Source organism: Mauremys mutica, chromosome 9 (assembly GCF_020497125.1).
Source record: "Mauremys mutica isolate MM-2020 ecotype Southern chromosome 9, ASM2049712v1, whole genome shotgun sequence".
Classification (NCBI taxonomy): domain Eukaryota; kingdom Metazoa; phylum Chordata; order Testudines; family Geoemydidae; genus Mauremys; species Mauremys mutica.
In genome coordinates, this window is record NC_059080.1 from 7,087,144 (window position 1) to 7,114,401 (window position 27,258).

The 27,258-nt window shown below is 44.7% G+C and overlaps 1 long non-coding RNA gene across 2 annotated transcripts; it reads right to left on the minus strand.

Moving 5' to 3' along the window:
• Nucleotides 1-556: 556 nt before the first annotated feature.
• LOC123377728 lies at nt 557-27,153 on the minus strand. Of its 2 annotated transcripts, XR_006582293.1 has the most exons (4): nt 26,971-27,153; nt 25,961-26,212; nt 2,344-2,451; nt 557-1,273 (listed from the first exon to the last, which is right to left on the minus strand). It is a non-coding gene; the product is annotated as an uncharacterized LOC123377728 (long non-coding RNA). The 2 variants fall into 2 exon arrangements; XR_006582292.1 differs by lacking the exon at nt 26,971-27,153 and having other exon boundaries at nt 25,961-26,262.
• Nucleotides 27,154-27,258: the final 105 nt, after the last annotated feature.

Here is a 27,258-nt window from a genome sequence, read left to right on the forward strand (position 1 = left end):
ATTAACAATTAAGAAATGCTAAGCTATTTCTGGAACCTGTTCACTCATGCTATCCCTGGCCGGCAGGAGTTTGGGGTGTGAATGAGCCCTTGGCATCATGGTCAGATACATTTAGGGGTAAGTGAATAACCACATATTTTTGACTAGCCAGAGTGTGGGTTCATGGCCTCCTTTTCTGAGACAGATCGCTTGCTGTGCTGAAGTGTGAAGGATAAATAGGCATGAAGATGAGATTTGAATGATCTAGATTGGGGGAAGAAAATAAAACAACCCGTTTAGAGATATTCTACAGAGAAAATGCAAAAAGTACGGTACTATTTAGTAACGCCTAGATGACACCTGGGTTACTCCTTTGCACAAAACTAGCAGCAGTCTGGGATGCCAATCTGAGGTTCAAAGCAATAAGAAAAGTTCCTTAAACAAACAAACAAACAAAAATACACAACAAAAACCATGAAGCAGAATACAAAACTCAAATGTGCAGCGTGCAGACTCCCAGTAGGTCAGGTGATACTTACCAGTTACCCAGCACACAGGATATTAGTATTGCAAATTATTTAATTGGAATTACTCTAATACAAAATAGCTTTTGTGGATATGCACATATTACAAAGAGCTGAAGTGTCAGATGGGAAATTTCTTAAACTAAACTGAAAGACCTTTCATTATGTATCAGTAAAGACTGAACACAAAGAGCAGATTGTGAAGGAAAATAAGGGTTCAATCAAAAACAATCAAAAGGATTATTATTAGTAGTAGATATTTACATTACAGTATGATCCAAAGGACCCAACTGGGAACCACTTCCATTCATAACATTTTCTCACACAAGTAAAGGTTACATGATAAAGCCCTATATAACTACTTGAATTAAGAACACAAGCAGCAATTCGGTCAGCAAGTTCTCATGGATATTTGTTTCGAAGTTATGAAATGTAGGAAAAATTAAAAGGTTTGGGTGACGTTGGAAAGAACACCTTATCTCGTCCCCCCAGCTACATATTATGTGTTAGGACTTGTAAAGACTTCTTTTTTTAAACAAAAATCATTGTTATTGCATAGAATGTGGTTTTTAAAAAAACATTTCAAAGACCAAGATATCCTAGACCACAATGTCTTTTTCTGGAGTTTTTCCTTCTTTGGAAAAAGCACAATGTTGGGTTCTGACAAATATTACACCTTTATTCCGTGCATCAAATCTCTTTCTGAAAGTCTGAACTGACAGCATGTCTGGTCACATGATTCCAGTCGACACATTTGGCCAACGGTGATGCTTTAGGACAAAATTATGAAAAAAATGACAAATTAACAATGGCAACTAATCAATAAATGACACACTATGGAACCCGTGAACCTGATAATGCAACCTCACATTTTTCCAGTTTCATCCAAATAAATTATTAGAGCTAAACATTTGCAGGTCACAGTACCACTTATTTCCAGGGAGATAGAATATATATATTTCCCCCACAGATGGAACCATATAGATTATAACTCTAAAATCATCATGTTTTAAGAATGTATTTCCTCCCACCTAACACAGTCTTTTTAATAAGTAGACAATGGCATGTGGCTGCTTTCAAATAGAGTTTGATGCAATGCAATGTTCTGTAGATAAAGTTAGCATATACAATACCATCCGAACTACCATAGATAATGGCATAGGTCTTTTTGTTTTGTTTTCACTAAGTAAACACCAAAACAAAATTATATTGAAGAGAACACTTGCAATATTTCAACACTTAACCAGTCTGCCTTCAAATAAATTCCCCTTCATTTCAGACAGTTGCTGTATTGAAGTATTAGGGTAACAATACTGTTGGATACAAAGCGATTTACTTTCATTCTTATTTTCAGTAGCTGATCTATCATTTTCAAGCTGAGAACTCACACTTGCGGCTTGCGCAAAAGTGAATTTGATTTTATAAATCTGAAGAAAATCTGTTCTGCCATTTTGGAACTCACAGCGGCAGAAAAAGCTCTGGGAATCACCAGCTAAGAAATTGTTCCACGGCTTGCCCCGTTCACAGCCCTGCACCCATATTCTGATCATTCCGAGGCAATCCGGGATGGGAAGACGTCAGACTTGGCATGTATGTCGTCCATACTGAAAAATACACTCTTGGCTAATGGGCTAATTTGCAAAGTGCTGAGCCCCTTCCCCCTCTCCCTCCCACCAGGTGCTCAGCAGCTTGTAGGATTGGGTCCTAAAGTAGAAAAGAGTTAAACACAGTTGGCAGGGAATGCAAATAGCCTGCTGGAAGCAGATAGATGTGCACAGAGAAGAGACGATAATATATCATTTTAAAAAACTATTAAATACACTTTTAAAGCTTCACTTACTCAGTCACTTCCACTGCTCCAGGGAAGCATGAGGTAGCAGTTCCATCAAAGAATACATTCTTGAGTGTCATAGCTATTATGAGCTGGACAGCAAGACTTGGGAAGGATCTGGAAAAAAAGATTGTTGAAAGGTTACTTTCAAGTTACAGGAGGCTTTCCGGACCTGGCTATTTGGAGGCTATAAAATTCCATTTATATCACATATGGCGCATTATGGAAAGGCAGAGCCCTCCTTACGTGACTCTTCTCCATCCCTGTTAACCTGAACTTGGTTCAGGAGGTCCTCTGAAATGCATCGATTACATTGAAAACTTCTTGCAAAGCTCACTTGATCAAATCAAGTTCTCTCTCTGTCCCCAGTGCCATTCTAATTTAAGGGGGGGTTGACTGTACATTACAGTTTGCTCTCAGGGGATCGCACTCGCCTAATCGCACCACTCCTCTGTCACCATTCAGAATGGTGGTGCAGATATGACAAAAAACACACTGCCCCCATTGTAAAGAAGAGCCTGTATGGAAAGATGGTTGTCTTTAAGCCTTGAGAGACCAGACCTTAATAGTACTTTCTTAGCTGGTAAGCTTTTGATGATGTTTGGAACCAAGAGTTCTCTTGCTGCGGAAATTGTCCATAGTGTGCCATGAGTTCCATTGGCATTGATTAGAGGCTTGATGCTAGTTCGTTAAAGTGCTATGATAGACATTAAAAAAAATTCAAGTCCTTTGGTGGATATACTTGGCAAAGTGGAGAGCATCATTTTTTCTTGATGACAGCCAGCATCTGCAGGCATTTACACCTGGCTTTGTGACTAGAGAATCGCCTTCCTTACGCGAGTGTGTGGACAGGGTTCCAGTATCACAGGTAGAGGATGATGATAAATACAGTTTGTTCAGACATGTAAGCAGGTGACTGAAAATCTCAGCGTCAATGCTTTTCATAGGGTCCAAGGCCAGAAGGGATCATTGTGATCATCACATCTGACCTCCTGTACAACACAGGCCATAGAACGTCCCTAAATTCATTCCAAGGGAATATCCTTTAAGGGAAAAAAAAAATCCAGTCTTGATTTAAAAATTGCCAGTGATGGAGAACCCACCATGAGCCTTAGTAAATTGTTCCAGTGGTTAATTACTCCCACTCTTATAAATGTACACCTTATTTCTAGTCTGAATTTGTCTAGCTTCAACTTCCAGCCATTGGATCATATTATACCTTTCTATGCTAGATTGAAGAGCCCATTAGAAAATATTTGTTCCCTGTATAGATACTGATAAGATTGTAACCAAATCATCCCTTAACCTTCTATCCTAAGTGAAATAGATTGAGCTCCTTGAGTGTATCCATATAAGGTAGGTTTACTAATCCTTTAATAATTCTCATGGCTCTTTTCTGACCCCTCTCCAATTTATCAACAGGCTTCTTGTACTGTGGGCACCAGAACTGGATGTGGGATTCCAGCAGCGGCCCCAGCAGTGCCAAATACATAGGGTAAAAGAACCTCTCTACTCCTATTTGAGATTCCCCTCTTTATGCATCCCAGGATTGCATTAGCTCTTTTGGCCGCAGTGTCGCATTGGGAGCTCATATCCACCACACCCCCCCAAATCTTTTTCAGAGTCGCTGCTTCCCCAGATAGAGTCCCGCAGCCTGTAAGTATGGCCTCCACTCTTTATTCCTAGTCCTATACATTTCCATGTAGCCATAATAAATGTATATTGTTTGCTTGCGCCCAGATCACCATGAGATCCAGATTATTCCGTCTCAGTGACCCGTCCTCTTCATTATTTATCACTCCCTCATTTTTGGCTCATCTGCAAACTTTATCAGTGATGATTTTGTTTTCTTCAACGTCATTGATAAAAATGTTAAATAGCCTAGGGCCAAGAACCGATCCCTGCAGGGCCCCACTGGAAACACACCCACTTGATGATTCCCCATTTACAGTTACATTTTGAGACCTATCAGTTAGCCAGTTTTTAAACCATTTCACATGTGCCAGGTTAATTTTATGTCGTTTTAGTTTGTTAATCAAAATGTCGTACAGTAGCAAATCAAACACCTTACTTAAGTCTATTGTGTCAACACTACTGTTTTCAACCAAACTAGCAATCTCATTAAAAAAATGTTTTTAAAAAAGTTACTTTGACAGGATCTATTTTCCATAAACCCATATTGTTTGGCATTCATTACATTACCCTCTAAGTCTTTATTAAGCGAGTCCTGTATCAGCTGCTCCATTATGCTAAACCCCCTTCTGCTGATAAGCTAGAAATGTATTCATTAAGAGTTGTACATTTTGAGGCCTGGTCCAGGATTCAAAACAGGGTTAGCAAGCCAAGAAGCAGCCTCAACATTTGTATTTGTAAACTTTAAAGGCCAGATTTTTAATAGATATTTAGGCACCAAAAGATGCAGATAGGCAGTTGATGGGATTTTCAAAAGCATCCAAGTGCCTAAAAAACCCCCCAAACACATCTGGCCCTTAGAGGCCAGGACTGACTTCATTATGTGCGTGTGCAGCACCTAGCACAATGGGGCCTACTTGAGGTCTCTGGGTATCACTGCAACACTAGCTCTTAGGGCTGTGCATGAAACATTTTTCCCCGTCCTTCAAAATTTTTCAGGATGAATTTTATTTCCCTGTTCTGCATTGGGATGAACCAGAGCCTTTTCAAACACATTTTGCAGAAAACAAGAAAAAGTATAGTCAGCTGCTGTGGAATAGACAATAACCTGGTGGTCAGAGTACTCACAGAAGACCCAGGTTCAAGTCCCTGCTCTGCCTGAAGCTTACAGTTCTTTGAAACAGCCTTTCTCAATCCCCGAGACACACAGAAATCAGGGCATGGCTCCTCTTGAACCTAGGACTCCTACATCCCATGTGAGTGTCCTAAAAACAGGCTATGAAGTCCAGCTATTTAGGGTCTCTCATCAAGCCTGGTCAGAGAGAGGCAGTTTTTCCATGTTAACTCATTTCCCTGGAGATACAGATATAAATGGAAACAATCTGGGTTTCTTGAGAGGAAGATCATCCCCTCAAACCCGGTCCAAAATTTACAGTTCTTCACAACCAGCTTCTACATTCCTGGAAACCCTCAGAAAGCAGGTCAGGATTTACAAAACAAACCAACTCACTCACAATGGAAACGGTAGCTTTAAATCATAGGCCTCCTTCTTTCACTTTCCTTCCCCGGATAGGCAACAAACCAGTGGGAATTAAATGTGCTGAGAAAAGAGGAGGCGTGGAAACAAGAGGCTCAGACCGAAGGAAGAGGGAAGGTGGCACAGCCACTCCAACGGTAGCATCCGCGTCACTGTGGAGCTTCATCACGGCCTGCTGCCTTGTTAGGCTCTCAGAGGGGTCGTGGGAGCGTGGAGGGGAGAGCCCAATGGGCAAAGCTTGGAGGGAGGGAGAAAATTGGGGTGGGAAGAGCTCACCCTCAGAGACTTCATGGAGGGGAAACAGAAAGCTGTAAAAGGCTCTAAGGGGAGAGAGAACCAAGGGAGGAACTTTCCGGTGGGGGGAGTGAACCGTTCAAGCTAGGAAGTGCATCAGTGCAGAGACCAACCAAGGAAAGGCTGGGCGTGAAGGGGGCCTAACACCAGTATCAAACAGCCACTCTGCTCTACTTACTCTCCTCTCTCACACAAACGCATGCATTGCTCAGCACCCACTTCACCTTCCTCCTCCTAGGGGCAGGGGGCATTTCAGTCATTAGCCAGAGCAAACTTTCACATTGGCATTCATAGACTATCAGGGTTGGAAGGGACCTCAGGAGTCATCTAGTCCAACCCCCTGCTCAAAGCAGGACCAATCCCCAACTAAATCATCTAGGATGACCAGATGTCCCGATTTTATAGGGACAGTCCCAATTTTTGGGTCTTTTTCTTATATAGGCTCCTATTATCCTCCACCCTCATCCCAATTTTTCACACTTGCTGTCTGGTCATCCCAACCAGGGCTTTGTCAAGCCTGACCTTAAAAAACCTCTAAGGAAGGAGATTTCACCACCTCCCTAGGTAACCCATTCCAGTGCTTCACCACCCTCCTAGTGAAAAAGTTTTTCCTAATATCCAACCTAAACCTCCCCCACTGCAACTAATGGCATTAATGGCAGCGCCAGGGGCCAGCCCATGTACGGTCACGTACTACCCTGTCCACATGAGACAATTGTAGGATGGGTGCCTAGTGTCTCTAGCTCTCAGAATTTTAATCAGGAGTCTGGTGATTTGGAGATTTTTTTCCCCTTCATTAAAGCAGCAGCTGCTAGAGTCAAGTGATTTAAAAAAAAAATCTGAGCATTGTAAAGTACATTTGGCTTGGCTGGCCAGTTCTTGCTCGCATGCTCAGACTCTAACTGATCACCATAGGTGGGCTCAGAAGGGAATTTCCCCCCCCCCCCATGTCAGATTGGTGGTAACCTTGGGCGGGGGTTTCACCTTCCTCTGCAGCATGTGGGCACGGGTCACTCCCCAGGAGTATCTACATATACCTCACTTCATCATTTCCCTGCCATTGTGGGGGCCTCAGGCCCTCTGGGGCACCTCAGGCCCTCCTATCCTCTGCCGGGGGCACATACGATCTAGTCTCCAGGGCGCTGTAATGCTTCAGTCTAATTTCAGTTGTGGGTGGCCTGTCATATACAGACCATCAGGCTAGAGGATCTGGTGGTCCCTTTTCCTCTTGAACTAGGACATTTCTTGCCCTCAGGGCTGTAAAGAAAAGCGTGGTGGGTGGGGAACAAAGTGACTGCACCGTAAATGCTCAGAAGCCAGAAAGTACAAACGTCAGATCCATAAGAGACTTTATATCAACAAAATAGCAACCGAGTACTCAGGTGCACGGCCAGCAGGTTAGCACTCGTTCCCGGTGCTAGGCTTCAGGGCCCAACATATGCCATTGTCACCTCAAAAGTAAGCGCTTTGTTTGGGTGACTTTCCCTTCTTCCCCATCAGGAGCCAGGTTTGCCCTGTGAAACAGCTACTGTTGCTGAAGAAAACAATGACCTTCACTTCACTGAGTTACCAATGCAAAGACTACCCCTGCTTCAGTGGAAATCCTTCTTCCGATCCTGCAGCTGGATGCATTGCACAGAGCCAACTGCAGGATCAAAACCTCCGTGTGTATTTGGGGACAGAAACTGACCTTTTATTTCTGTGAAATCTTCCCTAAGTGTTTCAATCTTTCCCACATACCCATGTTCAGACAGAGCAAATTTTCTAAACTACTTAGCCTAAAACATCTGCAGGATGCAAGGTCAGCAAAAAAACAGCTGAAAAGAATCAGACCCTGAGCAATTAGGGCATTTTTCTTAACTTCTTTACTGTTCTGTAGAAAATCTAAACTTTGTATACGCTTAAAAATGTTTCTAGCCATCTCTGCTGAAAATCTGCCTTCCAAGAATCTGCTCTCCTATATGAAGATGAAATCACAATTAAGGGGGACTTTACAGATGACATTATTGATGTAATCCAGGAAAAGTGGCCTGAGGTGGATGATGACAGCATTGAAGATCTTGGAGAAATGAAGAAGTGATTTTGAAAGACTGCCTTTATTTAATTACATGGTTATAGTTGACAGAGCCAAAGCGAGGCTTCTAAATGCATTTACTCTGCAGTAAAACTGTAAGGTGTCCTTATCCATGGCATTTTCACCATTCTATATAGGCTGCTTGGTTTGTTTTTTGTTGTGACTTTTGCCAAAGTTCAACTGGGGGTTCTATCATGCTCATGCTTGAAGGTAGGGATTTAATTAAATAAAGTTATTGTTCCTCACTGAAAGAAAAAAAAAAAAAAGTATCTGCTCTCCTACCATAGCCAGCCTAGCAGAAAACTGTCTCCAGCCAAACATTCACAACAATCAGAGGTGTGAATTATTTGCCTCGCCCTATTCATTACAATGAAATGTGTCCCTATCACTGCCCATCACCTTAATGAAGAGTTAATTTCAAAATCTAAATTGGGAGCTAAAAGTGCTAATGTTATTAAGCTGCCTAAGCAACAAGCACATGGACTGGGGGCAAAGTACTTGTTAAAGCAACGGGCGAGATCCTCAGCTATTGTGAATTGAAGTCAATGATCAAGGATGGTTTATACCTGGTGAGGATCTGACTCAGGGTTTCTGTGCACTAGTGTCACAGCACACTAGTACTGAAAAATGGCTGACTTTCTAATTTTTGCCATATAATTAGAAAATAAATCATAACTCCCCAAGTTGAGAAACACTGCTGTAGCATACAGAGCAGTATAAACAAGTCATGCATCCGACGAAGTGGGTACCGGTATTCACCCACGAAAGCTCATGCTCCAAAACGTCTGTTAGTCTATAAGGTGCCACAGGACTCTTTGCTGCTTTTACAGATCCAGACTAACACGACTACCCCTCTGATACTTGGAAGTCATTGTATGAAATTTTAGTTTGTACTGACTTCGCTAGTGCTTTTCATGTAGCCTGTTGTAAAACTAGGCAAACATCTAGATGAGTTGATGTACTCCCCTGGAGGAGCTCAGCGTACCCCTGGTTGGGAATCAGTGGTTAAAAGGGTCTCCAAGGATGGGGTTTCCACCTCTTTGCTTGCTCAATGTAGGTTTTGAGTCTGCAACCAGATCTGTGTGGCTGGGCCCTTGAGCTCAGAAGTTTTCCTGATAAGTAAGTGCCTTTCTCCTTTGTACCATTCCCTCCTCAGTGTTTACACCTTTCATATAGATTTGCTTACAATTGTTACTGTTCACTGTTAGGCCCAGATTTGGCAGTTGAATCCATGTGAGGAGATGTTTTTACCCACACAATGCCTGATTGAAGTCATGCTCTAACGTTATGTTATCACTCAGGCCCACATCCTCCTAACCTCCATAGGAGCCTCAATATCTTTGTGGAGCGGCACCTTTGCACAGATGAAGCCAAACCTATGGCTAGTGTGGGACCTTTAAAAAAAGCTAAGTTTGCAAACATCTCCACTAAAGAGACAGCAACACCCCCAGGCAAAGGCAGTATCCACAAGTTAATCATACCCGAGTGTTTTTTCCATGATATCAGGCCACATCCCTGGAAACCTGGGTTCTATTCCTGGCCCCACTTGGTGACCTTGGACAAATCACTGCCCCAATGCCTCAGTTTCCCCATCTGTGAGATGGGGATTCATAGATTCTAGGACTGGAAGGGACCTTGAGAGGTCATTGAGTCCAGTCCCCTGCCCTCATGGCAGGACCAAATACTGTCTAGACCATCCCTGATAGACATTTATCTAACCTACTCTTAAATATCTCCAGAGATGGAGATTCCACAACCTCCATACTGCCTTCCATTTGTAAAGTGCTTTGTGCTTTTCATCGATAGCTCTCAATGTAAAAGCCAGGTGTGGTGGTGGTGTTGCTGTGTTGATCCCAGGATATCCAAGAGACAACATGGGTAAGGTAATGTCTTTCATTAGACCCACTTCTGTTGGTGAAAGAGACAAGATTTTGAGCTACTCAGAGCTCTTCTTCAAGCCTAGGACATTCTGAGTACCTTTCCAAGACCTGATGAAGAGCTCTGTGTATAGCTAGCTTGTCTCTTTATCACAGAAGCTGATTCAATAAAAGTTATTACCTCACCCACCTAGTCTCTCTGATATAAAAGTTGGTACAGTATTGTTAAAATACCAACAGCAGCCTGGGGATAGGAGGAGAAAAGCCTTTTCCCCAGGAATAGGGAGGAGGGTAGGTCCTAGGAGTTAAATGGATATTGCTTCCTAATCCTCAGGGTGGGAGAAATCACATTTGCTATTTCCTACCCCACCCCTGGGTGGAGGAGAGAGAAGGAACGCCCAGCCAGGCTGGGGAGGCGTGCATGTCTATTTCTCAGCTGCAAGGGGGCTCCTCCCTTCTAGTGGTTCTAATTGTTCATTTCAAGTCAGACAACAATAATCTGGAGACAAGGTTGTTTGGGTCCCAGGTTCAAATACACCCCAGGTTGGTAGTGACTAAAACCTGTTGCCATCTGATGGTCCTTTGTTAACTCATTTGAAATGAGTATAATGGTCTCAGCCCACGGCTTAGGCTCCGTCTACACACCCAGGTTCTGCAGCAGTACAACTATTTCAGCTAGGGGAGTGGCGTTGTTACCAAGAGAGTTACATTGGTACAGTAATTATATAAGCATAAAGGTGCCTCACACCGGGACAGCTTATTCCACTTGCCATACAGGAACAGCTATATGAGTATAAGCACATTTACACCAGTATAACTGCGTCTACATTAGGGGAGTTGCACTGCTTGAAATATACCAGTGTAGCTAAAATGGTACCGCTGTGTGTAGACAAGGCCTTAATAGATGGGTATCCACCTCTCAGAATCCTGTCCATTGCATTAGGTAGTCAAGGCATGCGGCCCAGGTAGGGGGCCAATATTAGCCACTGCACCTGTCATCTGGGAAAGCAGAGGATTTGTTTCCAAAGCTACCAGCCCAGCACCATCCAGGTCATTAAATTAAGGGCCATGTGGTCCAGGGCACACAGCTGGAAACCTAAGTTCTGTTGCAGGATCTGCCATTCTCCTGCTTGGTGATCTTGGGCAAGTGATCTGGGTGGGGAAACTCCATTCAAAAGTGCTGTGTAAATGCTAGCAATTATTACCCAGTAACATAACACAGCAATGCTGCATATATACTAGTGATCCGTCTTTAGATCATTGTGAATAATTCTAAACTCCTCAGTTCTGTTTCCTAATTGCATTGATAATTCCTGAACCAGAAAGCACATGAAGGGCCCTAAAGATATATTGAAGTCCCAGGAAGGATGCTTGCATATCTGAGGGCAGGATTCGGCCTCAGCTGTTTACCTCATCTTACAAAAGCTGTGCTCATTACATACTGGTAAGACTTTTAAATTTGATTTATTACTCAGCAGCACAGAGAGTTATTGCATATAGTTAATATTTGTAAAATTAATTGCAATTATTCATTTATCTGTCACAGCCTAATAATGCATTTGTATTATTCATTATGGATAGGTATGTCTGCATTAGAGGATTTAAAACTCACTTTTCATGGAAGTGTCATCGCTCAAAGCAAAATCAAAAGAATAGAAAAAAAATAAGCAGTTGAATCGAATTGTAAAGGTTTTTGTAAGCAGAATGGGTTTTACTTAGCTAACGGCATCCTTCCTCAATACCTTCCATAACACTTCAGAATATGGCGTGTGTCAGGGATTGGTGTTTAATTACTCATGAGTTAGCCAGGCGGTAGCCCATTTTGTAATGTACTAAAGGCCCCAATCCTGAAAGTGGATGTCTCTCTTAAGTACTTACATGGCCTCCATTATTGGGGAATCTGCACACGTCCTAATCTGTCATGTATTCACCCTCACAAGCCCTCTGTGTGGCAGGGCCATGCTATTGCCTCCATTGTACAGATGGGAAACTGAGGCACAGAGAAGCTAAGGGCCAGATTTTAAAAATAATCAATTTCCTAAAGATTCAGATATGCCTCCAGTGGGAGGGGGGGAAGCAGTTTCCAAAAGCTTCTAGCAGCATAACTCCCATGGGAAGTAGATGACCTACTACCTCTGAGGCCCTTCTGAAAATCCCACTAGACAGCAATCTGCATTGCTACATGCCTAAATACCTTTAAAAATCTGGCCCTAAGTGACTTGCCTATCGCCACACAGGAAGTCTGTAGCAATGCATGGAACTGAGGTCTCCCATCCTCAGTCTGCACAGGCAAAGCCTTGCACCTGTGCAAAGCCCCACTGAAGAGAATGGGATTCTTGGCTGGCACAAGGTTTACCTGCCTGGGTTCAAATGCAATACTGGGGGTCTATGGAGTGATTTGGTCAACTCTACCCAGCCCGTGGGCTGATGAAGCACAATGCGCCAGATCAAGTATTTGGCGGCCTGCTTCGGCAGCTTTGCCTGGGCTGCTTCTATATGGAGTCAGGATGAAGGATTCACTGAACAAGCTCTGCATCTTTTCCATGACTAGACATTGACCAACGCAGCTTCTATCATCTTGCAGGCTTTGGCTTTGAGCCATTAGTCCATCCTCTCTACCGAGTATGACAAAAACAGAGCCCAGTGTTGGGGAAAGGAAAGCCAGCCTGACATAACCTCTTCCTCCTCCCCGCAGTAGCCCCTGGGGCCCATAGGCGCACCGTGGGTTTAGAGAAGCATGGTTAAACAGAGAAGAACAGTGGTGGGATGAAAACTGCTTTATGAGGCATCACGTCCCAGTGAACTTGCAGGGAAATTCCCATGAGAATTCAGCCAAGTTCTGCTCCTTTCCCTATGCCTTGGAAAGCATGGCTAGGGTGCAGGAGTGAAACCTGTAAGAGCATGGCTTTGCTACTGCTGGGGAAGGGAGACCTGCAGAACAGTACAGAGAGGTTGGCCATCCATGTGGATGGAAAGAGGTCCAGGGGGTTTCCCATAATAACTATAAACCTCCCCTTCCACCTGAGTGCTGCAACTTGGGTGGGGGGAAGGAAAAAACAGGGCCTAGTTGCTCAAGAACAGGGGAGTCGGGTGCTGTTCCTAGCTTGGCCACAGACTTTCTGCTCGGCCTTGATCAAGTCATTTATATCACAATTTTAAAACTTGTGTGTAAATATAGGCACCTAAATCCATAATCAGGCAGCTAAATTGGTGGCCTAAGCTTCAGAGTTGCAGAGAACACTCACCACTCATTGAAGGTGAGAGAAGTTATGCGTGCTCAGTACTCTCAGAAACAGGCTGCCTGATGTCTGGATGTAGGCGAGTAAGGCCTGGCCTACACACAGTTGCACTGGTTCAACTAAAGGCATGATATTAAGCTGCTTTCGCTAAAACTGGTGCAAGTTGGTGTTGGATGGCATCAGATGGTCGAGGGACATCTGCATAGAACACATCACCGGATATTGGCAATACCAGGAGGGATGAGCTGGAGTGTCGATGAGAAACGCAGTAAGAAAAGTAACTGAAATACTTCCCTGATGGATTGTGTTTTTCTAAATGGACAACCTACCCTACTTCTCAATTACTGAGGGACAATCTTCACTCTGATAGAATTTTGCTTTCCACAACCAACTCTCTGTACAACTGCTCATGAGTGATGTACCAGAGTACTTGGATGCGAATATCTAAACCGTATTCTAAAATTTATTCACCTAAATTTGGCTCATTGCTGATTATGTACTATATATATTATATGACTTTTAAAAACAAAACTTTGTTTTTGTGGATAATACCGAGAGGTACAGACACTTTTCTCAACCTGTGTATTATATAATTTTAACATTAGCTTTAATCAAATTTTAAATCCGAGCACCTGACATTCAGTTCATTAATGACTGCAAAGTGCTTTGAGATCTGCAGATGGAATGCATTATAGAAGTGCAAAGTATGAAGCTCAGAATGCTGATGCTATCTTACACGCTTTTTTGGATGTATATAATGACTAGTCTCCTAATGGTTTTCTAGTTTCCTGCTAACGAGACAGAACTCTAATGTCCCTGCCTTAGCTCAGTGACACTTAGCACATCCTTGGGCTGTGATTAGTGTCCAATCTACCCTTTTAAACTTCGAAAACTATTTCATGGGTGGAAAAATTCCAAATGTAGGTCATGTCTACACTAGTGACCTTACAACGGCACAGGTGAACTGATGCAGCTGCGCCTGTAAGATCACTCGTGTAGCTGGTCTAGGTCTTCCACTCACAAAGCACTGTGCAGACGAGGAGCAACATCAATTTTGCTGACATAAGTGTAGACGTGGCCTCACTATTATGGGCCATCTTCATTCTGTGCCTCTGGAGCTGAGCTGGCCTGCAGACTTTGGGGGCTCTACAAAGAAATATTAGCAAAGGACTGCGTTTACTTTTTTTAATATGCTAAAACTTTCCATTAGCTTAAGCCCTTTCACAAACCCCCAAGACAGACGGACTGCGCTAATTGGGTGGTTTGCACTGGTACCAGCACCCCAGCACAAACGAGGCCTTCGTTAGGGGGATAGTCAACTCCTACTGGGGAAGCGCATGCAGATGACCAGTGCAGGTGAGATAAACTCAACATTGTCAATAGTAAAACTCCCCTTGTGTTCAACCTTAGGCCAGTGCCGAATGCTTCTGAAAACTGCCCTCTGGGCATTACAGGGTCACTTTGCAGGAGTGTCTATAATCTTTTCACTACCGAGTTTGGTTATAGAGTCAAGGTCGGACAGTGTGATCCAGAGATCAAAGGGAGCTGGTTCATGGCAGCAGGTTGTACTGGTACTGGGTGTGATATTTAAAATTCTATGAAAACCAATGTTGCTGACCCTTCTTGTTTTGGAGAAAACCTTGCCCGTGGGTAGGAGCAGTGGTCACGTTTAGGTTGGGATTCGCTAACAAGTGCCAGCTTAGCCCAAATTACCCTGAGCCGGTTTCTTGGTCCAGATGCAAGATTATATCTTGAGCTCAATTGAACTGGCTGAGTTGCACTCTGAACTCCACTTAGGGTAGAACAGAGACCGTTAACATTGAGTTCTGTTATAAGGGCTGGTCCCAATTTTAGCAGAAATCAACCAACCCCCTACCAAACTTCAATTCACTGCTTAGTTTGTATTTCACCAGAACTACATTCTTTTTTTAATGCATTTGGTGCTAGTGCAGGTGACAGACTGGTAGCCCAAGGCTTGTCTACACTCAGTTTTTGCACCAAATTTAACCACATGGATACCAAACCAGATTATACCTACATAAGCACCTTGAACTGTGCCCACTGTAGAAGCTTGCGCTGGTGTCACTAAATCAGTTTTATCTTTTTAGTTAAGTTGCTGAAAATATTGCTAGTAGAGCTGGAGCAGAGATATTCAGCCAGGGGGTTGGAAACTTCCCCCCCACAGGGCTGCCTGGGGGGGGGGGAGGCAAGTGGGGCAATTTGCCCCATGCCCCAGACCCCACAGGGGCCCCCCACAAGAATACAGTATTTTATAGTATTGCAAACTTATTTTTATGGAAGGGGCCCCTGAAATTGCTTTGCCCCAAGGCCCCTCAATCCTCTGGGCAGCCCTGCCCTGCCTCCTCCCCCCCCCGCCCTCATCACATTGGGCTTGCTCCTACTGCTAATAAAGTCAGTAACAAAAGTCCCAGGCTTGAGGTGCAGGATCAGGCCTAATGTTCTAGAAACACTAATCTGTTTGGTTGTAGTGCACAATGCGGTCATTCTGCAGCGGAAACGGTAGAATTTCCACAAATCTATTTGGACAAAATAAATAAATAAAAATAAATTTCCCCCACAAAAAAGGTGGTTTTGCTATTGAAATAGTCCCTTTTGTCCCCCCCAGATCAGCTTGCAATAATCTGTTCGCGCGTGCAAAGCAGACCTGGCTGGTTTTGCACCGGTCTGGGAGTAGATGCTGCCAGGATCCTGATGCTGTTTTCAACAAGTCCCTTGTGGAAAAAGAAGAAGTGCTTGGAAAACGACTGCATGGTGAAAGAACGTTGTGCTAGATTCTGACCTCAGTCATACCTCTAAAAACTGGAGGCAACTGAGATCAGAACCTTGTCTATTATGACCAGAAGTCTCAACTCCAGCATAAAAGTGCTGACTGTCCCTGGCCTCTGGATAAGTCAGAAGCCCAGAGAGTTTCCAGTTCTGGCCTCTCTCTAATTTAAAGCTCTGCTTCTTGATTTGAAAGCCACCTCTTACATCCAGAAGGATACAACTTCAACTGGATTGCAGGGATTCCAGCTAAGGGTAGAATTTGGACCACAGTATTAAATTCATCAGCCCCATATGGTCTCTGCTTCCCTCCCTGCCAGTTTCTATAAGGGGCATCGTTTCAGAAAAATTCCAAGGGTGGGGGAGAAAGAGAAGTTGTGTCAGCATGTAGACCATTATATGGAATTATATCCTGCAAAGTCAGGGTGGGGTGGGGAGAAATGGAGCCTGTAGGCCCATGGAAACTTAGGGGAGAAAACCAAGATCTGGTGGGGCAACTGCATCTCTTGCCCCATAGCCAAGGACGCCCCTGGTTTCTGTCAGCCCAATAGCTGACCTCTCCCAGTCAATCTTTCCCAATCACATCACCACTCAGGCTACCAACTCAAAACACAACAAGTTAAGATAACGAGATAAGCACCCAACCCAGCATTCCTTCCACACCCAGAACTCCCAGCAACTGGGCGGGGAAGGCCCAAGAGAGGCTTTGCACTTACAAACTGTCTGTGTTGCTAAGTGATACTGTGACATCACTGAAAAGCCTTTTTGGCTACTTGGCAGCTAAATCTCTCTGCAGGGGCATGTGTTGATTTTTGCTAGCCAGCTTGGGGACTGGCCTGGAGTGGTGCACAAATGGCTGTATGACATCAGCTGACTTCAGGCACCAGCCCAAAGAGACGCAGAAAACAAATCCAGTGCCCTTCATTTAAAAAGGCCAGGTCCCTTATGCGCTAAGCCCGCACTGTGCATTTTAAACATTTAGGAGTTAGGCTGGATGCAAACACAAAGGCACCTGTTATGATGATATTGTGTGTGACAGTGTATGCGAGAGAGCCGGATTGCAAACTGTTAGCGTTTCATAAGGCACAGCACAAATCTATAGAATGTAACCAGTGCACTTCTGTAAGACTATGCCGTACGGTAGGTTCAAATAGAATGAAAGGGCTGAATAAATCCCATGGCCAATTACATGGTCACTGAATCATGAAAAGACAGCGCTCCTGGAATTTTGCAGCTGCTAGTGGATTCAAACAGATGCAGCACAGAAGCAACAAACCCAGCTACAAGTTGCTGTCATTGCAGAGCTGCAGTAGAAATTAAATTGCCAACAAACAGGCAAAAAATAGCATATGGGGTTGTGCTGATGAAATACAGATGGTGATTGTATTGCATTGTCTCCTTTTCTTCGGTCTGGCGAAGAGTAGCACTTCATTTTTACATTTTACTGTCGTCAAGGGTAGACAGAGGAAAATGCTCCTTTTGTTTTAGTGAAATGCATGTTGTTGAAGGGCCTACGATGAGTTTAAGCTCAACGTTTAAATTCAGTGATTTGTTTTGGTTTTATTAACTTAAATTACAAGCTCTGTCCTGAGTTGAAGCACTTTTGGGGTTTCAATAGAAATCAATAAAATGTTAGGTTGGTTTGTAACAGAACCTATCCCCTGCAGAGTTGTAAACTCAAATGCTGAGACCATATCAACAATAGAGATGATGGCAGTTTGCCCCCTGCCCCCCCCAGTACCCTCAGGTCCCCACAGGCCGTCTACAGCATGGATAGAAAATCTCCCACAGTGCACGCATCAGAGCGCTCTGGAAAACAGGCCCAGAGAACACAGTGGCTCAATCGCTCAAGCACCGCGCTTTCCGTGGCTGTAAGGCAAAAATGCAGGTGGCCGTAGTACGCTAGTTACTACAGAGACACGACACACTGCTCTGAAGAGAGCTCCGTGGATAGAGCACTTCAGTGGGCCTCAGGAGACCCAGCATAGCCACTGGCTGCTGAGTGACATTAAGCAAGACATGGTGCCACAGTTTCCCCATCTGTGAAATGAGGCTCATGATACCGTGTAAAAATGCGTTGAGCTCTATAGATGGCAAGCACTACACAAGATTATTATTAATCTAATCCAGTAGGGCAATGCCTATGTTCCCCTGAAAAAAATACAGACCCATTCAATCACTTTTGCCTTAATCAGAGCAAAATTATTATTATTAATTATTATTATTATTATTTTTAACAAACATTTGAGCTCTCTAGCGTAGACAAGGCCTAAGGTAGGGCAGGAGAACCAACAAGAAAAACATATTGGAAACAGAAGTGAAACTGACCAGTCTATATTCAACGTCCAAGCTGAACTCACAGCCATTAGATGTGGGAAACAGCCATCAGGGGCCAGCACGTCCCTCTGCCGATAAAGGATTATCCCCTGCATAGTCCAGTGCTCTGTCCAGTCCTACTTTAACTAGCGGCAGTATTGGGATATTTTACTTGGGAGAGCCGAAGGCCTGAACCATGGCCCCCAGACCGCCCGCACAGCCCTTCTCCATGAGACCCCCCGCTGCCTCTTCCCACCAAGGCCCTGCCTCCCATTTGCTTCTCTCTGCCCCCTCCCCTCCAATTGCTCGCGCTTATGGCCAATAAAAAATGGGGTCCTGGCCCCATGCATCACCCAGAACATTTTCTCTCTGATTTAGCGCATCCCTTAGCTATGTTGCAGACCTCCACTCCCCTCATTAGTCATTGCTTTGGGTGTGTCTACAGGCAAGTCACAGAGGAATACAGCTTCTGCCGCTATCGCATAGCTGGCTCCTTGCGTCGGTGCTGCACGTACTCATCAGGAGTATTTGTTTCGATGTGCAGCGTGCAGCTCCAGGAGTAGGTATCCCAGGGTGCAACCCACCATGGTCCAGTTCACTGTCCTTTGGGAAGTTTTGGCAATGCACGGTGGGAAAGAAACTAGTCATGCCGGGTGACTGGGACTGTAGGGTCAAGTCCTCTCCATAATGCCATCTCTAGCCCAGAATTTTCACGTCTCTATTGAAAACCCCATGAAAGCGCACAGGACATGCTACTGTTCACCATCTCTGACTGAGGCATGGAGTCGACACAGCTCTGCGCTATTGTCATGAGCGTTGCAAGCACAGGACACATGATCCTCTGGTGTTTGCAGAGCTGTAAGAAGAGCCTTGGGGAATATGAGGCTTTCCAGACGGTCAGATTTTGGTGGGACATAGCGAGAACCAATTTAAGATTGTCGGTGGTGTTCCTGGAGCAGCTGCCAATGGTGAAGCGCTGCCTCTGGCCCTGAGAAATGAGCGTTGTGAGGCAGGCTTGGGACGATGAACTTTACGACGTGCAACGCCACATTCCTGAATTTGTGTTGAACTTGCCCCAGCGCACCAGAAAGAGAGCTGCACTGACTGGCAAAGCAAGTGGCAAGCACACCGGGGAAGCATGCAATGCCAAATTGCTACTGGTCAGTGGGAAATCATTTTGGAGCTGGAAAATCCCATGTGGGGCCCATTCTCTCCTGGTCCTGACTACAGTCTATTACTCAGTATTGAGGTAACCCTCAAAAACATTGACATCACTGTGGGATTTGTTGTCCTCCGTCATGAGCAGGGACCTTAGAAATCTACCAGCAGAAATGGGAAAGCCCATGAATCCAACCATGTAGGCTCAGATGCCCACAGGTCATTAGCTGCCTAACTCCCAGTTGTCCGACTACCTGCAAAGCTCAGGGCATTAATTATTTTAAAAGTAGCTTTCTAGCCCATTCTGCTGTGTAACTAGCCTTGCCAAGGCAAACATGACCAACTGGTTAGGGATTCTGCATTCACAATGAATACCATTAGAGAAGCGTCATCCCTTCCCTAGTTACCTCAATGGGCTGTTAACATTGAAGACTACTTATGGTCTCTTAAGTGCCAACATTGTCAGGCATTTCACAGTTGATCTTGCTAACAAATATCCAGCTAATGCACTTATCCCCTGCAAGGAGAGGTTAACCTGTCCAAATTGACATTCCATAGGAAGAAGCTGCTATTTTCAATACAATAATTGTTGAATAGTCTCTGAAAATATTCTATGAAGCAGTTTTTGCCACCTTTCTTTCAAAGTTAACACAAATGAATGCCAACGTCATGAACATAGTGAGAACCCCAAAGTACAATCACCTGCAAAAAAACCCAACACAGCTGTCCCTCCCCCCCCCACTTTTTTTCATATAAACATTCAGTAGACATGCCTGGTTTGTTAAATATATGTAATCAAAGATCTCACTTGATGTAATAAGATCACTGTTCCATGCATCACGGGTAGAGTAGAAATGCTTATTCTGTAATTTGGTAATGCCCTATTAAGTACAGAGATCTGATGACTATATTACAGTGTAATGCTTCTGTAAACAAAAGCTCACTGTTGTAATGATTATTGTTTTGTCTCTGATATTTACATGGCCAGGATATGCAAATCTGTTAAAACATCCTTAAATTAATAAAGGTAATAATAGGAGATATACCAATCTCCTAGAACTGGAAGGGACCTTGAAAGGTCATTGAGTCCAGCCCCCTGCCTTCACTAGCAGGACCAATTTTTGCCCCAGATCCCTAAGTGGCCCCCTCAAGGATTGAACTCACAACCCTGGGTTTAGCAGGCCAATGCTCAAACCACTGAGCTATCCCTCCTAAATTTAACTAAAAATTTAACTAATTTTTTATTTAGTTAAAAATAAATACCCATGTATAGAGGGAGAACCCTTATATCGTTTGTAGGATGATGGAGACATTGCTAAGATCGTGTGTGTTTTTTAGGAAACTTGGCCCAGCAGTCATTTCCATATATGAACACCAAAGTTAGGAACTGACCACTCAACCACACACCTCATTTACAACTGGAAGTACACAGTCAGGCAGCAGCAGAGCCAAAACAGACCAAAGAAAACAAATACAGCACAGTATTGTGTTAAAATTACAACTATAAAAGGGAACGTTTATAAAAAGATTTGACAAGGTAAGGAAATTAATCTAGGCTCTTACTTGGGTGTTGCCCCTAACCCAGTTTACACACACACACACACACACTTTGGTGGTGCTTTCAATTTGGGCTACCTGACCCAGCTGGGGCTATAGCATGAGGCTTGAGTGCTGCTAATCCACCCCCTTTGCACTGTTTCCCTGGGGAGGAACCCTATGAGACAGTAGTTTCAGAACAGATAAGGGCAGAGATAGAGGCGAATGTAGGTCAAGGAGATCAGATCACACTGGTACTTTTTTCTTACTGTGATACAGAAAGCTGAAGAGGAGAAACCTTCCCCCCCAACACACACCCCTTGACAGAAAAAGAATGGGCTGTTTCATTGCTTTGCAGGGCCATCTGTTCCAGCCAGAAGTGTCCTGAAAGTCAGGAAGAGGTCCAGAACCTCCAGGGGAAAAGAAAGAAGACCATGGACAACTTGCTGCAGGAGATGCAGAAGAACTTTGCAGCAGGTCAGACCAGCCCTTGCAAGTGCAAAGGGAGATGGTGGAACAGGACTGGTAGAAGCAGGCCATGCTGGGAATGGAGAAAAAGATGGCCATGGACTATATCAAGCACAACTGGGTGATGAAGGAGCAGGATCACCAGTAGCAAAGGGAACTGTTCAAGTAGCTGCTTGGCATGATGACCAGCAGGCCGCTGAATGCACCAGCCCAGATCAAAGACCCTGCCCCCCCGTGCCACCTGCTCCAATGGCCTCCCCTCTATGCTACCAGGTCCTGCAGCCACTAGGTAATTCTAGACAGGGACTGAGCCAGTCAATGCAGTCCATGGAGGGAAGTGCACATGGGTAGATAGGTATGCCCAATACATTCAACCCCAGTGCATCCTGAGGGAAGGAGAACAGGTACACTGATGATGGGCAAGTCCATTCCAGGGGCCATTGCTCTCCTTGGTTTTATTTTCTGGTTTGCTTTCACAGCTCATTGGTTTGGTTTGCGGCAGCCGGATTGCTTGTGTTGTTAACTTTTAATCAATTACTTTGCTGTTCAATACCTCGGTGCGTGAGTGTTTGGGAAACAATCAAAATACAAGAACTTCAAAGCAGAGATTTGAATAAAGTCTCAGATTTACAATGCAGAAAATGTTCAATTGGTCCAGCATAATAGTGTTGTGTTCACACTACCCCTTATCCCAAAGATGGGGGCACACACAGGGTCCCTTACTCCCCTCGTTCTCTTGACCCAGCCGCAGATAGAAGAGGTGCACTTTCTGTTTGTCTGTCCCAGGCCTGTAAACCAGCACAGGGCAAAGTTCTCCCCCTGCTCCTCATTTCCGTTGCGCAGTCACGGCATGCCCCCAACAACGACGGCATCACGCACGGGGCTCCAAATGGGTTTGTCGGCCGTGCCATCCTGCCCGCAGCCAGCCAAAGGCACATTCCACCCCCATCCCCCTCAGGGTGTAATTAAACCTTTTCTGCTAGGTGTGCTCACATCAGGGCAGGGCAGCAGAGGATACGCTGGGTCTCCCGCAATAAGAGTTGGTACACACAACCCTTGATGTCCATATGATTGGGGGGGAATAAAATCCCATCTTGTACCAGTTTGAAAATGCCAGTCCTCCAAAATACCCCACCCGTGTCCAACAGTGGAGTCCATGAACCTCCCTCTATTGTTGGCCAAGGCCCATATAAATGCTTGAGTAGCATCCTTTCCAGTTTACAAAGCACATGCATGCCCTCCCATGGCTCCAGCACAGTTCAGGAAGTCCGTTTGCTCAAAGTCCACTGCTATTTCAGGACTTTTGCTCTCACTGAGAGTGAACCGCTGCAATAACTGCCTTGCAAACCTCCATCGCCTCTGCACTCACAACTGACTTGCCATCTCCAAGCTTCCAGATGGCAATAGCAACCCACTTCTGGACTAGCATGGACTCCCTCCTGTGCAGGTCCTGGCACTCAGAAGTTCTGGAACTACTACTGGTCATCGCAGGGTCTGCAGGGGCATGTAGTCACTGCACTCTGCTTGTGGTTCTGCTCCAGAACTGCCGGTCAGCACAGGAAGATTCCACAGCTAGTGCAGCCTGCATCAGCTGACTCCACTGCTCCCAGTTGGCATGCAGCCTGCATGATCTCCTCACCGGGGCCTTTTCAGGGGGAAAAGCCACTGCTGAAATGCCCCCCACCACGTCTCCTGCCCTGCATCTGTGTCCTGTTGCCAAAGTGAGAGCTGAATTAGTGCCAACAATTGGAAGAACCACGAAATATGACCCCAGAAGTCTTAGTGTTCCACAGAAGTGACTGCAGCACCAGTCTGGGCTCAGCAACTCCAATATGGCTTTGCAGGGTGGCCCGTCTGTGCTGACTGCTATGTGTGTTGCTTTCCTGCTCACACCCGGGTTGGGTTTCAGAGTGGTAGCTGTGTTAGGCCCCATGTTAAGCCCAGGTCAGGTTTACCCAAGTGTCGATTGCTCTGCAGTGAAGATTTACCCTTTGTGCAGAGAGGGCTTAGAATCCCAGTAAGAATCCAGCCTTTGAACCCCGGAAACTGGCAGAAATCAGAGTTTGTTGGGAGAGAACTGTGCTACAATGACAAATGGGGGGAAGGAGACACCACACAGAACCCTAGTCTTGAGAACAGCTTAAAAAAAAACCCCACACCTTTGTGTAATACACGATAGATTCAACTCTTTTTAAAGATGGTTTCGTAGCATGGAGTGCAGAGAAGGGACCCTATTGTTACTTCAGCTACGCATGCAGCACATGGGGCAAGTTTGTAAGACTACACATAAATATGTACATATGCACACAAAATTTAAGATAGAGACACACATTGTTATTGACTTTTTTACTGCAGCGTAATACAATGTCGTAAGGAAGTGAGAATTAATTCATGCGTAGACAATGCTCTCCCAGCCTTGTACAGCTCAGAAAACAACTGCTTTATATACTGATGTTCACAAAACAATAATTCCTCTTTGCCCCAATGTAGCAAGTATAAAACATCATTTCTTCTTCACATTTTTTATCAAGGACTTTCAAGTGTCACTTTGCAATATACAGAGTGGCCATGAAATTAAATGTGCTCAGTGAATCTAAATAAAAGAATTTTAGACTAAAGTATTTCTTCTTAATTTTGGTTTAATAATATGGGACTTTCCTGTCAAGAGAACTTGTTATAGTACCGTGAAAAAGAAACCAACACCAAAGGGCTAATCCTGAACTCTGTACTCAGGTAAAGTTCCCATTGACTTCTTTCTTGCGTAGGGCATTCAAGAACAATTGCTAACAGGACTAGCAAACATCCACAGCTATGCTCCGACTCTTCCCTTTGTGTCAAATGTATTTATATCATTTGTGAAACCGCTACAGCATGCTGCAAATGGGGATGTATGCAGGGGCGGCTCTAGGAATTTGGCCGCCCCAAGCAGTCATGCCTGCGGGAGGTGCACCCGAGCCGCAGGACCAGCGGACCTCCCGCAGGCATGACTGCGGAAGGTCCGCCGGACCCGCCTGCCGCCCTCCCGGCAAAATGCCGCCCCAAGCGCACGCTTGGCGCGCTGGGGTCTGGAGCCGGCCCTGGATGTATGAAATTAACAATCTCAGCCTGGTGCGACGGGACACAGCAGAAAGTGCTGCACAAACATGGTTAGACAGAAGTCTTTCCTATGGGTGGTATAGAAAGACACATTATATCCTGCTGAGAGGCAAATAGAAAAGTTTGCCAGGGCCAAAACCCTCAATCACAAGCTGCAGAAAAAATATAAAATGACAAACTCACAAGTTACAGCACTGTTGAATTTCCCCTTATTCTCCAGACTCCCGGTCACCCAACCCATCTTCTTTTGGCTGGTGTATGCATGGGATTTTTGCACCAGTGTAACAACAGCAATTTAGTTACACTAGTGCTAACCTCGATTGTAGACATACTTTAACCAGGTTAAATCGCGCTTAAACTGGTTTAGCTTAATCCAGTAGTTTTCCAAATTCAACTAACCTGGTGTAAATCCGGTTTAAAAAAAATCAATTTAGCAGCAATGGTGCATGATTTCTTATCTAGGCAAGCCTCCTGAGATTGGCTGCCCTCTCTCAAATAAAGGTAACTGAATCCAATTTAATCTGGTTTGGTATTTATATAGCTCCTGTCAGGGCACTATCAGAGTGCCCTCCAGGTATTTACAGATTGATTCTCAAAGTGTCCCAGTGAAGTAGGGAAGGATTTACAGGCATAGAGAGATTAATGCTTGTCCAAGGTCACACATCTATGGAAGAGGAGGGAACAGAACCCTGATCTCCTGAGGGGAAATTGACTGGGATAGCGATTCCAGAATAGCTCCCCATGCGGACGCTCTTTTGGAACAAAAGTCACTTTATTCCAGAATAATTACTGCACTCAGCAGTAATAATAAAAGTCACACTGGGAGCTATTCCAGAATAGCTATTGTGGACTAGCCTTTTCCAAAATAGCTAGTCTGGTCAATTTCCCCATGTAGACAAGGCCTTAACCAAAGGCCACCCTTCTTCCCTACAGAAGACTTGTCAAAAACAAAAGAAAATGCATCAGAATTTCAAAAATCTCTATTACAAGATTTTAAAAAGTTTTTCTTTTTTCTTTCCAGCATCCCAGACACAAAGGGACCGACTCTGAACCATTGTATGCCATCGATTCCAGTGGAAACAGGATTAGGCCCTAAATAGGCACACAGGGACAGTCAAAGTGATCACATCATTCAGACAGGCACTTGTAGAGAAGAATTGGTACTAAAGTGTACACAAGTTGGACAGAGCCTCAAAGCAGTCATATTATTTTGTTTCTGCAGTTTTACTCGCTCCTATTAAATAATCTGTTTTTTTCCCCCTTCATTGAACATAGATAAAACATTTTCATGGAGGTGTTTTGTAGCCAATATATAGACTTAGTGATCTTAAAGAAGTATATTTTCCTCCTCTCATTTCTGATATGGAAGTACCCGGATCTAACAAATAATTTAGATTTATGTCTGTTAATCAAATGCCTTTTCACACTGAACTTAACATTCATCTCTCCCTGTAGAAAGGAGCGTTAGAAACAGGGAAAGTGAGTGAAAAAAGAAATCTAAAAATCCTACAGGCATTCTCTGCCAGTGCCTGTATGATTGATCCCTCTGCTAATGTTCCAGGATTTTTTACCTCCTCTCCACACCTAATTTTTAAATTGAAAAAGTTTCACTTACTGTTTTTGTTACATCAAATGCACTTTACAGCCCTTCAGGAAGGAGATAGTCTTCTAAATGTAACCCGAGATGCTGTGGGTTTTTTTGGAATCTGCAGACTGAGCAACACAAAGTGGAATCTTCTCCTCTGCTTTTCAACAGGTTGTTAATGCAGCAGGTTAAATATTGTTACCACATTTAAATGCTAACATTATTAAGCCAGGCACTCCTGATATTCTATCCATTTAGCCAGGGATGCTGGATTCACCTGCACTGGAGTTGAAAGAAATGGAGAATAAGGCTGCAGGTTTTCACTGTGAAAACACGTGAATATATAATTTTGAGTATATAGCGATTAAGCATTTCACGGGCCATAAACCCTCCGTGGGAGGGGCAGATGCTCAGCACCTGGCAGGATTAGGTCCATTAGTGAGTTCTAAAGCAGGAACACTCCGCAGCGTTTATAACTGTTTGCAGTTTAATTTGTTAATCCGATTTCTCCTATTTCCAACACGCCAGCCCTCGCTTGTGAGAATGTGCTGATCCCGGTGACACCGGCGTGAATCCGGACTAGTCAGGGAGTTCCTAAAGGGTCATGCTGGCCTGTCTGAGATCAGAATTTGTGCCTCCGTTCAGAGCATAGTTTGAAGTTTAAAAACAAATCCCAGCACGAGTAAAATGTTTTAGTTGTGTGCAAGGGAAGCCTTCCCCCTCCACCTTTGCCTAAGAACCAGTTTTACGGAGTTGTTTTGTTTGGGGGGGGGGGGTGAGACGGAGCATGAGAAACGGCAGCCACAAGGAAAAATGAAAAGCTGCAGGTCACGTTTTCTCTTCCAGTTTGCCACTGTCCCCTCGGGTCTGTGAAATGCCAGTGTGATGGAGGCAGCGTCAGCACACCCCCCCCCTCCCTAGGGGAGCAAGGTCGGGGGGGGGGGATTTTTCCGCCTTCCCAACTGCTCTTCTAGAAGGGAAGATTCCCCTGCACCCCCAAACTAGAGCGCTGGGGACCTCCGTGTGAGTGGACCCCTCACCTGCTGGGAAATATGTTGGGAGGAGAAGAAATATGGTGTCTGGCTGACTGGGAAAGCAGCAGAGGAGCAGGACGGCCGGTGCACTCAGGGGACACGTCCCGGGGAGCGCTCTCCAGTGAAGGCCGCAGGAGAGGATCTGCTTCCAACCGAGCAGAGATGGGCGGGCGGTTCTCTGCTCCGGCAAAGCCGCGAGTCTCAGCCCCCGACAGCGGGGGAGCCGCGGCTCGTTTATAACGGGGCAGAGTTAGGGGGCTTAGTTCGGAGCTCGGGGAAGGGGCTGCCAGCCCG